Genomic DNA, 12019 nt, shown 5'->3' on the forward strand with positions numbered 1-12019 from the left:
GAAGAATGAAAAACAAAGCAAAAGAAATTTTTTTGTTTTTGGAGAATCTGCTCACACTATTTTCAATCCCTTTTTCAATATATATATCACTTACAGATATGAAAAAAATATTCTTAGGTTTAGATGTGACTTTGAGACTGTAAAAACCAGTTGAACACAAAGAAACAAAGCATGTATTTGTGCTCACTAACAATCAAGAAAAAGATAAAAAGAGAAAAATAGCTTAACAGTCTTACAAAATGACAAGAACAATAAAAAACAAAGCACTTGCTAAACGACACTTTAAATAAGTGTTTCACACTTCAAAGAAATAAACAAAATATAAAACGATGTCATTTTGTCACCTGTCAATTGCTGTCTCCAACAAACCTTTAACTAGTTAAGAATATTGCTTAACTGATTAAAGAGTTTCTATTTTCCATCACCTCAAACTTTAATCAGTTAACGATACTTCTTAACCGGTTAGAGAGTTTTTGCCAAATCAGTTAAAGATCATTTTTCAACACACCTTCATGATCTTTAGCCTGGTAAACATCCAGATTAGACCTTAGTGCCTTGAATTTGTCCTTACTCAGCCATTTGGTGAAGATATCAGCAAGTTGTTCATCTGTATGGAATATTGAAGAAGTATTTCATTCTCCTTTACTGCCTTTCTAAGTGCATGATACTTAACCCTGATGTGCTTGGTTCGAATGAGAAGCAATACCCTCTAGTGCTCTTTGAATCATCCATTGAATCAGCCCAATTACTATTAGTGTAACCTTCACTACAAAAAACTAACTTTTTCTTATGGAAAACTTTTCGTTGGAAACTTCTGACGAATTTTCGACGGAAATTTATTTTACTTGTACCAATGGATTTTAGATGGAATTTTCCAACAGAATAATTTTCTTTGAAAATCTATCGGAAATAATTTTGGTGCAAAAAAAAAATTAATCCCGCCAAATGTTCCAGTGGAATTTACGACGAAAATTTCCAATGGAATAATTTCCATTGGAAATCCGTCGGAAATAGTTTTGCGAAAAAATTATTCCCACCCAATTTTCCAACGGAATTTCTGACGGAAATCTATCAGAAAGTTTTGGGAGCCGAACTTTCCAACAGAATATTCCGTTAGACAATTTCGTTGGCATTACTAATTTTTTTAATTTTTAATTCTAAATATATTAATAATTATTTTAAAATTTATTAATCCTTTACATTAAGAAAATTAAATATATACATAGTGAGTTTGGTGGCTTTAAATATTTAAATATGTTTTCCTTTGGTTATTATTTTTTATATATTTTGAAAACTTATAATAGAATCATAAATATTATATAGCAGTTCCAAATTCAATAATGTTATTTATAAAATATTAACATAATAAACATTTTAATTTTATAAAAAATGATTATAAAATCTAATATATAATTAAACAAAAACTAATAATACTTTAGGGTCTAGTACTATAGTTAATATAAATTAAGAAAACTATTATATATAGTAAACTTATTAATATATAATATATTTAAAATATATTAGTTTATTATATGTATATAAATTAGAATCATAGTAATATAATGTATTAACATTTCATATATATATATATAAATACATATTAATATGTTATAATTATTAGACCTATATATATAATAATAATATTTCATAATAGATAATATTATGCAAATATATATAATTGTATAATTATATATGTATTAGTTAAATATAATATACATATATCTAATATATGTGTAATCATTAATATATCTTATAATAAATTTTATTTATATAATTACATTTAATAATTTTACAATAAAGTTATTACCTTAGTTTTTATAACATATATATTGTTTACAATGAGTTATTAATTATACAAATTTTATAATTATATGTAGCATTATAACATTATGCTTTACATTGATCATATATTCATATCGGGTAATTCTAATACTACTTTGAGTATGTCTTCCTTTGCAATTAGTTTCATATTATAATTTTAATAATTAAAATCATGGGTATTTATAAATATATAACTATATATATAAGTTATACAAAAATAATAATTCTTGATGTACTAATATTAGTTAATATAAATTATTAAGAAGAATGATAGTAAACTAATTAATTAATAATATACTTAAAATATATTAATTAGTTTGTTATATGTATATATACAAATTATAATCATAGCAATTTAAATTTAACTACATATATATATATATATATTTACAAACCTATATTGATATGAAATTACAGGTGATATATATTTAAATGATATAACTTAATGTTAATATTAATATATGATAGTAAACATTACGTATTAATGTGTTATAATTATTATAGTTATATATAGTAATGTTTATGGTTAAACTTATAATATACATATATTTAATTTATACATAAGCATTACTTAACTTATAACAAACTTCAAGTTATATAACTACAGTTAGTAATTAATTTTATTAATTATCACCTTAATTTTTATAACGTATTTGCTATAATTAATTATTATTTATACAAACTATGTAATATATAACATTTTATGCTACATATAATTTGTGTTATTTCATATATACACAATAAAATAATATTAGGTTTGTTTACAACTTAACAATATTAAATATATTATATAATATATTAATGTCTAATATATTATGATTATTTAAATATATTGTTTTTGTAATCTTTATAGTTTATATAGTAAAGTTTAATATGAATATAATAAAAGTTTATTATTCTTAATAAAATATAAAATGTTTAAATTTTTTTGTGTGTGATGAAATATTAAGGATGCCTTTACCAACTCTACCACCCATTCAACATTTTTTAAGAGTTTGCTTATACTTTAAGACTATACTTAGTTGGATAATTGATTCACTTGAGCAAAATTAAACATTCCCTCATGCTCTAAGACTATATATCGTTGAAGCTAGGCAGATCCCTAAATCCCAAATCCCTAATTTTTAGCTAGATTCCCATCTTATTTGAAACCCAGTAGAAGCCCTTGACCTTTGCCTCCCTTTCCATGCCAAATGACAACTGAAGCTCCTTTGCCTGCTAAAGCTTGCTTTTCTCTATTGCTGTGCTGACTGAAGCTTCTCTCCAAACTCTCCATTTCCTCTACAATATCGATCTTGAGGTCCAAAGATTAAGGTCTTTTTCTAGTTCTATTTGCTTGAACCTTTTCACGTCCCGTATTCTTTCCTTGTTGCCATGTCCCTATTGAGTTTCTGTTGTTGCAACTGCTTTCACTTTTTCAATAGCTTTTGTGCTATGTTTTCTACTTTGGTGGTTTGTTTTTAAGATGTTGATTTGGAGGACTTTTGGTTGTTTTGCTTCTTGTTTCTACTGCTTCTTGGCTTTGTTGCTATTGTCTTGGTTTTTTTTCTTTACTGCGCTGATGTTTTGTTGATGTTGAGATGGCATTGGTTGATTGATCTCTTTCATCTTCAAGAGGCCCTGTTTTGGCCTTCTTTTTATAGTGCTTTCTTTTTGGTTGTTATGTTTTCTATAACTTTGTTTCAGGGTCTTTATTTTATTTCCCCTCTTTTATTTTTTTTTTACCATTTAGGGGTTTTCTCTTGTTTTGTATTGATTCCCAAGAAAGGATTTCTCTCCTGGTTAATTAATGAATTGTTATCTTTGGTTGGAATATTAGATAACATATTAGAAAGCATATTTGGAATATTTTAAGCATATTTTAAGCTTTACTTACTTTTTTTCCTTTTTGTCAGGTCAAGCAGCCTAATAATTTTCGAGATTTACTTTTCTTTGATTTATATCTGTCCTAGATCAAAATATAGTTCAAGGTATGTCAAATTTTTGTCATAATGTTATTATTATTGTCACGACCCGGTACTCCCCTCGAGCCCGTGACAACCGCCGCGGTGTCCCGGTAGACACTTATTGCCCGAAATGTCAACTCGAAACCCCGCAAGGCTTTACTATCAGTTTCTCTATTCCCTTGTGAGCAACCATTGTCAAATATCGTGTTCTAAAAGATTTTAAGTTGTTTCCAACTTTAAACAAATAAAATATTAATTTTTCGTCTCACATGGGTATTTTGGTCATTTTCTCAAAATTTTCGAAACTGGCTAAAACATAATATACAAGTACAAAACACATAATTCATATTCAAAATGAGTTTAAAAGTCTAAAATCTTCATTTAAAACGAAATTATGGTTATTTGAATATAATAAGAAAATAAAAGAAATATTAAGTAAAATATTCTATTTTCTTATAAAACAATATTTATAGAGTTATACGTGAATAATTTTTATAGCGTAAAAGCTAAATAAATTTATACATACTTAAATACAGTAAGCCAAAATATTTAATTTAATTTACAATAACAAGAGTGCCCCCGAATGAACAAAAGTAAAGAGGACTGTGAACCTACGGTTTGGAAAATACAGATCCCACTGTAGTCCTAGATGAAATCAGCTATCTACAGTCTATACTGAACCTGAAATGGGTGGAAAGGAGTGTGGTGAGATTATAAAATCCCAATGAGTAAACAGACATCATCATAAACATCTAGAGTTGAGTACATGGAGACAATAAAGTAAATCATCATAAACTGGGTTATACAATTAGAACACATCTCGTTCAAAATACGTAAAAAGGCTTATGAATCTCACAAAAATTTAGGCTTGTGCCATAAATCCATTCTCGGGGACACCTTAGCCGAGGCATCCTACCGAGACCGCCAAGGCTATTAAAATTCACATTTCACATAAATCATGTTTTTGTTTTGAAAATATAGTCGTTCTTTGGCATTGGCTGAGTTCCCCCTCACGTGGTGGTTTAGTGTGAAGTGAACCCTAAACTTTACCCCAGGAGATACCCTACGCGCCTCTCCGTTTGAGGTAAAAATATAATGGGGTTTACCGTGCCCCTCTAAAAGGCTGGTCCACAAAAACCCTCTACTGCAGTGATTAATTAATATATAATCCACCATATAATAAAACTCAATAACATGATATGGTAATTTTGTAATTCGTAATTTTTCAAGGCAATCAAACAATTCGCATTTCAATACAATTGCCAACTAGCCAATCATGCTCGATTTAACATAAGCCAGTTAATTTAAACAATCAAATTGCCACAATTAACAGTCTCCGTGTACCCTATTTTTCAAAATCATTATTAATTCCAAAACAATTTATAAATTAATTTCATTGAAACTCATTTATTCATAAAACATGAAAATTTATCTCTTTAAATTCCTTTTTCCATAGAATTCATGAAAGCATCTAAAAACCACCCTAGATAATTAAAATGACAGTAAGTTTACTTACAATGTCTAGAATGTAGACTTTCGAAGCACTCTGTCTACTGGTCCTCAGATGCAATTTCCTTGCCTTTATCGGAGGGCTCACCATCTTGACACAGTACAAAATCGAGAATTTCACCAAGTTGGTACTAAATCAAAATTAAACTAATTTCGACTACCAATGCATGATATGGAATGCAAAAAAGCACTAGTAACTATGAAATACCCCATACTTTGATATGGTGATAAATAAAGTTGATCGAATGCAAATTGAGGTCAATTAAAATGTTTAAAAGTGATAAGAGATGAAAGGAGTAGTTTAGGATAAAATATTTCGCAAGTGAAAAAATAATAATAAAATAATAATAATTTTATTGAAGGAGAATTTGTGAGATAAAAAGCAATTTGGAAGTCAAGTTAGGCATAATAAGGTATTTTGGGTACCAAGGAGACAAGATAAAATTTTTAGAATAAAATAATATTAAAATATTAATATTTAGCCGGATGTCGAAGTCAATCAAGAAGAAGGATCATATGGTTGATCCAAGTGGGGGAGAAGATGACAAGCCCGACTCTACAGAAATATTTGTCATGACATACATGTGGTGGATAGCATGTTTACATGCTAAGAGAGTCTTGAAAAATTTACAAAAGTCGATATTGTACCTAGAGGTACAACAAAGTTGATTTAAACCTCGAACTAGATCAAATACAGAATTTATGATGAAATTAAGAATTTTAAACTCACAGAATGGTTTAATATGGTAATTCGGAGTTTGAGGATCAATTTGGAGTTAAATCAGAATTTTCGCTATCTAGGGGCAAAATGGTCATTTGCCACTTGAGGACAAAATGGTAATTTTTAGAAAAGATTTTTGGCCCCATTTGACTTATTGGAGTAAGATTTGAGGTTTAGAAGTGAAAAATTTTAATTTCGGTATAATTTGGAGAAAAAGGGTAAAATGGTAATTTTGCCACCTAGAATCGAAAATTTAATTTTTGAAAGGATTTTGATCAAATTTAATTATTTGGAGTGTCAAATGAGTATGAGGAGTGAAAATTATGCATTATGGCAAATTTACAATTTTTGGGGCAAAAATGTAATTTTTGAAAAGTTCGGGGGCAAACGTGTAATTTTGAAAAATTTGCTCCACCAAAACTTTGAAAAAATCTGAAAATTTCACTTAAGACTTGGATAAGTCAAAGGGAATGCATGGTGGAAAAAGTAGGACAAGTGGATGGCTAGAAACAAAAAAATGAATTAATAAAATATTTAAAATATGAATAAAATAATATTATTTCCTTAAACAATAAAAAGGCATAAAAAAATCAGCCCATAACCCATTCTTCTTCTTCAACATTCGGCCAAGCAAGAAACAAGAGAGAGAAAGGAGAAAATAAAACCCTAATCAAGAAATTTAAAGGGAAAATAAGTGGAAATTCAAAAATCAAGTGAAAAAAGGTAACATTTCTTAAATTTGTCTTGTGCTTTACCTTTCCCATGCATTTCCCATCATTTTTCATGGTTGAATCATGTGATTTGAGGATGATTTCAATTCTGGTCATATGGGTTTAGAGAGAGAAAGTTGTTAGATAAATTTGATTTTGAGCTATGTTAGTGTTTAGTGTTAGTTTAGCATGTTTATGAGTAAAACAACAAGAAAAATATTTATCTTCTCCATGAATTTCCCTAGGCCGAATCTAGCCAATGGTATGTGAGGATGAGGTTGACTTTATTTTAAGAGAATTGGGTGGAAAAATGATGAATTATGAGGTTGGAAATTAAATGGGAATTTTCGGTGCAATAAATTGAAATTTTTACCCACTAGGGGCAAAAGAGTAATTTATAGTCCGAACTGATAAATTGGACCAAATTCACAGTCATTGAGGTATTGTGGATATAATTGGATAATTGAAATTGAAATGGATAGAATTGGAGTCGAATTGGGGATTTTAGGAATTTACACCGTGTATAGGCGAGTTAGGTCGGACACCGCAATTAAGCGATTGTCTAGACATTTCAAATCCTATCTAGTGCATACGCATGGATAAGAGCCTGAAATAATTTATGATAAATTGACACAATTTACTGAATTTTGTGTCATGGATTATGGATAGGCGGTGAGTCAATTGTTTCGGGTAACAGACTGCACCCGAGGGAGAAACTGCACCCGAGGGCGAAAGATAGGAGTATTTCTACTCCTAATACTGTGAGTAAACTTATTATCGTCTTAATTATCTATAGTAGTTTTACACAATTGTGTGATTTTATAGAAAATGGGTTTAAATGGTAAATTGCTATGTTTTAAGAGAAATTGTGATTTTATAAATTTTCTGAAAAATCGAATATTGGTTTTGGAAATAGAGTAATTGGAGACTGCCTGCTCGTGTTGTAAATTTATGGTTTTAAATTGAATGGCTTATGACAATATATGAGCATGAATGGTTAAACTGATTTTGGTGTCAGAATTATTTATATTGTGTATTCAGCCTTGAGAGGCTAGATTACGATAAATTGACATGCCATGCTAGAATGAATTTTATTGAATTGGTGGAGTATATATTAATTATTTACTGCAGAGGGGGTTCCGTGGACCAGCCTATTAGAGGGGCACGGTAAACTCCATTATATTATTACCTCGAACGGAGAGGCGCGTAGGGTATCTCCTAGGGTATAGCTTAGGGTTCACTTCACGCCAAACCACCACGTGAAGGGGAACTCAGCCAACGCCAAGGAACGGCTGTATTTTTCTCAAACTAAAAATATATTTTAAGTGTATATAAAATTTTAACAGCCTTGGCAGACTCGGTTGGATGCCCTGCGCAAGGTATCACCGAGTATGAGTTTTGGCACGAGCCAAAGTTTTAAGAAATTCATAAGCCAAGTTGATTACTCGATTTATATGGATTGATTTTATTTGGTTGAAATGAACTGAAAGGTAATGAAATTACAGTATGATGACTTATTTTAATTGTCTCTATTTACTCGGCTTTAGATACTTTAGATGGTATTTGTTTACTCACTGGGATTATAAAATCTCACCCCTTCTTCCTATACATTTTTCAGGCTCAGGACAGTTTGTAGATAGTCGAGTAGGACGAGAACTAAGCTCGGAATTGCATTATAAAAAGTAAGAGTTCACAGTCTTACATCCTCTTGGTCAATTGGAGCCCATGTGTCATTGCAGATCAAAACTTATATTTTGGTTATCTGTATTTCTATTCATACAATTTTTACTTTACTTTCATGTGCGAAAAATTATTTACGAATATTTCTGTCACGACCCGGAACTCCCCATCGAGCCCGTGACAACCGTCGCGAAGCCTCGACAAACATTCTTCACCCCGAATGTCGATCGAAACCTCGCAAGGCTCTCGTATCAGCTTTCGCACTTCCCCGGTGAGCAATAGTTATCAAATAATCAAAATACGAAGGATTACAAATCATTTCCAAATTATAACATAACATATTGTTTTTTTTTTTTTGCTCACAGGGGCATTTTTGTCATTTTTATCGAAAACCTCGAAACTTTCTAAAAATATAGTAGGTAAGCCGAAAATATATATTTAATGATTAAAAAAAATTAAGTATCTAAAACGTTCATTTGAAGTGAAAATTTGACCATTTGAATATGATAAAAATATTCAATAAAATAAACTATTTTCTTGTAAAATAATTTTCATAAAACTATCGGTACATAATTCTTATAGCGTAAAAGATAATTATATTCATATATACTATAAAGCAAATAACCAAAGCATAAAATTTCTTTTACAGTGACACGTGGGCCCATATCTATCCAAAATGCATCGGAAGCTGGAAACCTATAGCTTTTACCGATTCGAGTCCAAATGAAGGTCCTTGTTCAAGTCAGCTAACTACGAAATTCCCTGAGCCTGAAATGTGAGGAAATGAGGGTGGTGAGATTATAAAATCCCAGCGAGTAAATAGATACCATCTAAACTATCTAAAGTCGAGTAAATGGAGACAATTAAAATAAATCATCATACTGTAATTTCATTACCATTCAACTCATTTCAACCAAATAAAATCAATCCATAAAAATCGAGTAATCAACTTGACTTATGAATTTCTTAAAACTTTGGCTCGTGCCAAAACTCATACTCGGTGATACCTTGCGCAGGGCATCTAACCGAGTTCGCCAAGGCTGTTAAAATTTTGTGTACACATAAAATATATTTTTGTTTGAAAAAAATACAGCCGTTCCTTGGCGTTGGCTGAGTTCCCCTTCACGTGGTGGTTTGGCGTGAAGTGAACCCTAAGCTATACCCCAGGAGATACCCTACGCGCCTCTCCGTTCGACGTAAAAATATAATGGAGTTTACCGTGCCCCTCTAATAGGCTGGTCCACGGAACTCCCTCTGCAGTAAATAATTAATATATAATCCACCAATCAATAAAATTCATTCTAGCATGTCATGGCAATTTATCACAACCTAGCCTCTCAAGGCTGAATACACAGTATAAATAATTATAACACCAAAATCAGTTTAGCCATTCATGCTCATTTATTGTCATAAGCCATTCAATTCAGAACCATAAATTTGCAACACAAACTAGCAGTCTTCAATTACTCTATTTTCAAAACCAATATTCGATTTTTCAGAAAATTTATAAAATCATTTTATAAAATCACAATTTCCCTTAAAACATAACAATTTACCATTTAAACCCATTTTTCATAAAATCACATAGTTGAATAAAACTACTCTAGATAATTAAGACGATAATAAGTTTACTCACAATGTCTAGAATACAGACTTTCGAAGCACTTTGTCTACTGGTCCTTGGATGTAATTTTCTTGCCTTTATTGGAGGACTCACCACCTTGACACAGTACAAAATCGAGAATTCACTAAGTTGGTACTAAATCAAAATTAAACTAATTTGGACTACCAATGCATGATATGGAATGCAAAAATGCACTGGTAACTATCTAAATCTGGTATTAGCCTAATTCGTCTTATCACCCGATTAAATTCCTAACGGGTTCGTTTAAACTCCAATTTAATTCTTTTCAGTTTCTATACCTCAATTGCACCCAAATTAACTTAATGTCCCTCAGTGTGATGCAAATTATCAGTCCCAATAGTAAATTACGAAAATACCCCTAGTGGGTAAAAATTCATATTTTTGCTCCGAAAATTCCCCTTATTTTTCTAGGCTCATAATTCATTATTCCTTAACCAATTCTCCTAGAATAAAATCAAACTCATCCTCACTCACTACATGGTAAATTCAGCCATTAATGGTTGGGGGAGAAAATAAATTCTTTTCTTGTTGTTTTGTTTCTAAATATGCTAAACTAACTAAAAACACTAACATAAATTAAAATCAAATAAATCCAACAACTTTCTCTCTCCTAACCCATTTTTTCAGAATTGAATTCATCATGAAAACATGTAATTTAATCATGGAAAATAAAGAGAAATGCTTGGGAATAAGAAAACTCAAGCTTAATAGAAAAAATCTCACCTTTTTCACTTAATTTCCTTGAAAATTCACACTTTTTCTTTGATTTTCTCTCTCTAGGGTTTTGTTTTCTCCTTTCTATCTCTTGTTTCTTGCTTGGCCGAATGTTGAAGAAGAAGAATGGGTGGGCTGATTTTTTTTATGCATTTTTATTGTTTAATGAAATAATATTATTTTATTCATATTTTAAATATTTTATTAATTCATTTCTTTTTTCTAGCCATCCACTTGTCCTATTTTCTTTCACCATGCATTCCCTTTGACTTATCCAAGTCTTAAGTGATATTTCCAGATTTTTCCAAAGTTTTGGTGGAGCAAATTTTTCAAAATTACACTTTTACCCCTGAACTTTTCAAAAATTACATTTTTACCCCAAAAATTGAAAATTTTCCATAATGCATAATTTTCACTCCTCATACTCATTTCACACTCCAAATAATTAAATTTGATCAAAATCCTTTCAAAAAATTAAATTTTCGATTCCAAATGGTAAAATTACCATTTTACCCTTTTACTCCAAATTATACCGAAATTAAAATTTTTCACTTCTAAACCTCAAATCTTACTCCAATAAGTCAAATGGGGCCAAAAATCTTTTCTAAAAATTTCCATTTTGTCCCCAGGTGGCAAATGACCATTTTGCCCCTAGATAGCGAAAATTCCAATTTGACTCCAAATTGATCCTCGAACTCCGAATCACCATATTAACCCATTCTGGGACTTTAAAATTCTTAATTTCATTGTAAATTCTCTATTTGATCTAGTTCGAGGCTTAAATCAACTTTATTGTACCTCTAGGTACAATACCGACTTTTGTAAATTTTTCGAAACTCTCCTAGCATGTAAACATACTATCCATCACATGTATGTCATGATAAATATTTTTATAGAGTCGAGCTTGTCATCTTCTCCCCCACTTGGATCAACCATATGATCTTTCTTCTTGATTGACTTCGACATCCGGCTAAATATTAATATTTTAATAATATTTTATGAATAAAATATTATTTTATTCTAAAAATTTTATCTTGTCTCTTTGGTATCCAAAATACCTTATTATGCCTCACTTGACTTCCAAATCGCCTTTTATCTCACAAATTCTCCTATGATAAAATTATTATTATTTTATTATTATTTTCTCACTTGCGAAACATTTTATCCTAAACTACTCATTTCGTCTTTTATCACTTCTAAACATTTTAATTGACCTCAATATGCATTCGATCAATTTTATTTATCACCATATCAAAGTATGGGGTATTTCAAT

General features: G+C 30.2%; 2 long non-coding RNA genes across 2 annotated transcripts; one reads left to right on the forward strand and one right to left on the reverse strand.

Annotated features, from left to right (window-relative positions):
* Window positions 1-6601: 6601 nt before the first annotated feature.
* On the forward strand, window positions 6602-8696 carry LOC148762442 (uncharacterized). Its single transcript, XR_016026531.1, has 3 exons — window positions 6602-6720; window positions 7377-7468; window positions 8326-8696. It is a non-coding gene; the product is annotated as an uncharacterized LOC148762442 (long non-coding RNA).
* A 259-nt stretch (window positions 8697-8955) lies between these two features.
* LOC148762443 (uncharacterized) lies at window positions 8956-11131 on the reverse strand. Its single transcript, XR_016026534.1, has 3 exons — window positions 10756-11131; window positions 10024-10107; window positions 8956-9155 (listed from the first exon to the last, which is right to left on the reverse strand). It is a non-coding gene; the product is annotated as an uncharacterized LOC148762443 (long non-coding RNA).
* Between the last annotated feature and the right edge of the window lie 888 nt (window positions 11132-12019).

Source organism: Theobroma cacao, chromosome 5 (genome assembly GCF_053813885.1).
Source record: "Theobroma cacao isolate CCN51 chromosome 5, ASM5381388v1, whole genome shotgun sequence".
Taxonomy (NCBI): Eukaryota; Viridiplantae; Streptophyta; class Magnoliopsida; order Malvales; family Malvaceae; genus Theobroma; species Theobroma cacao.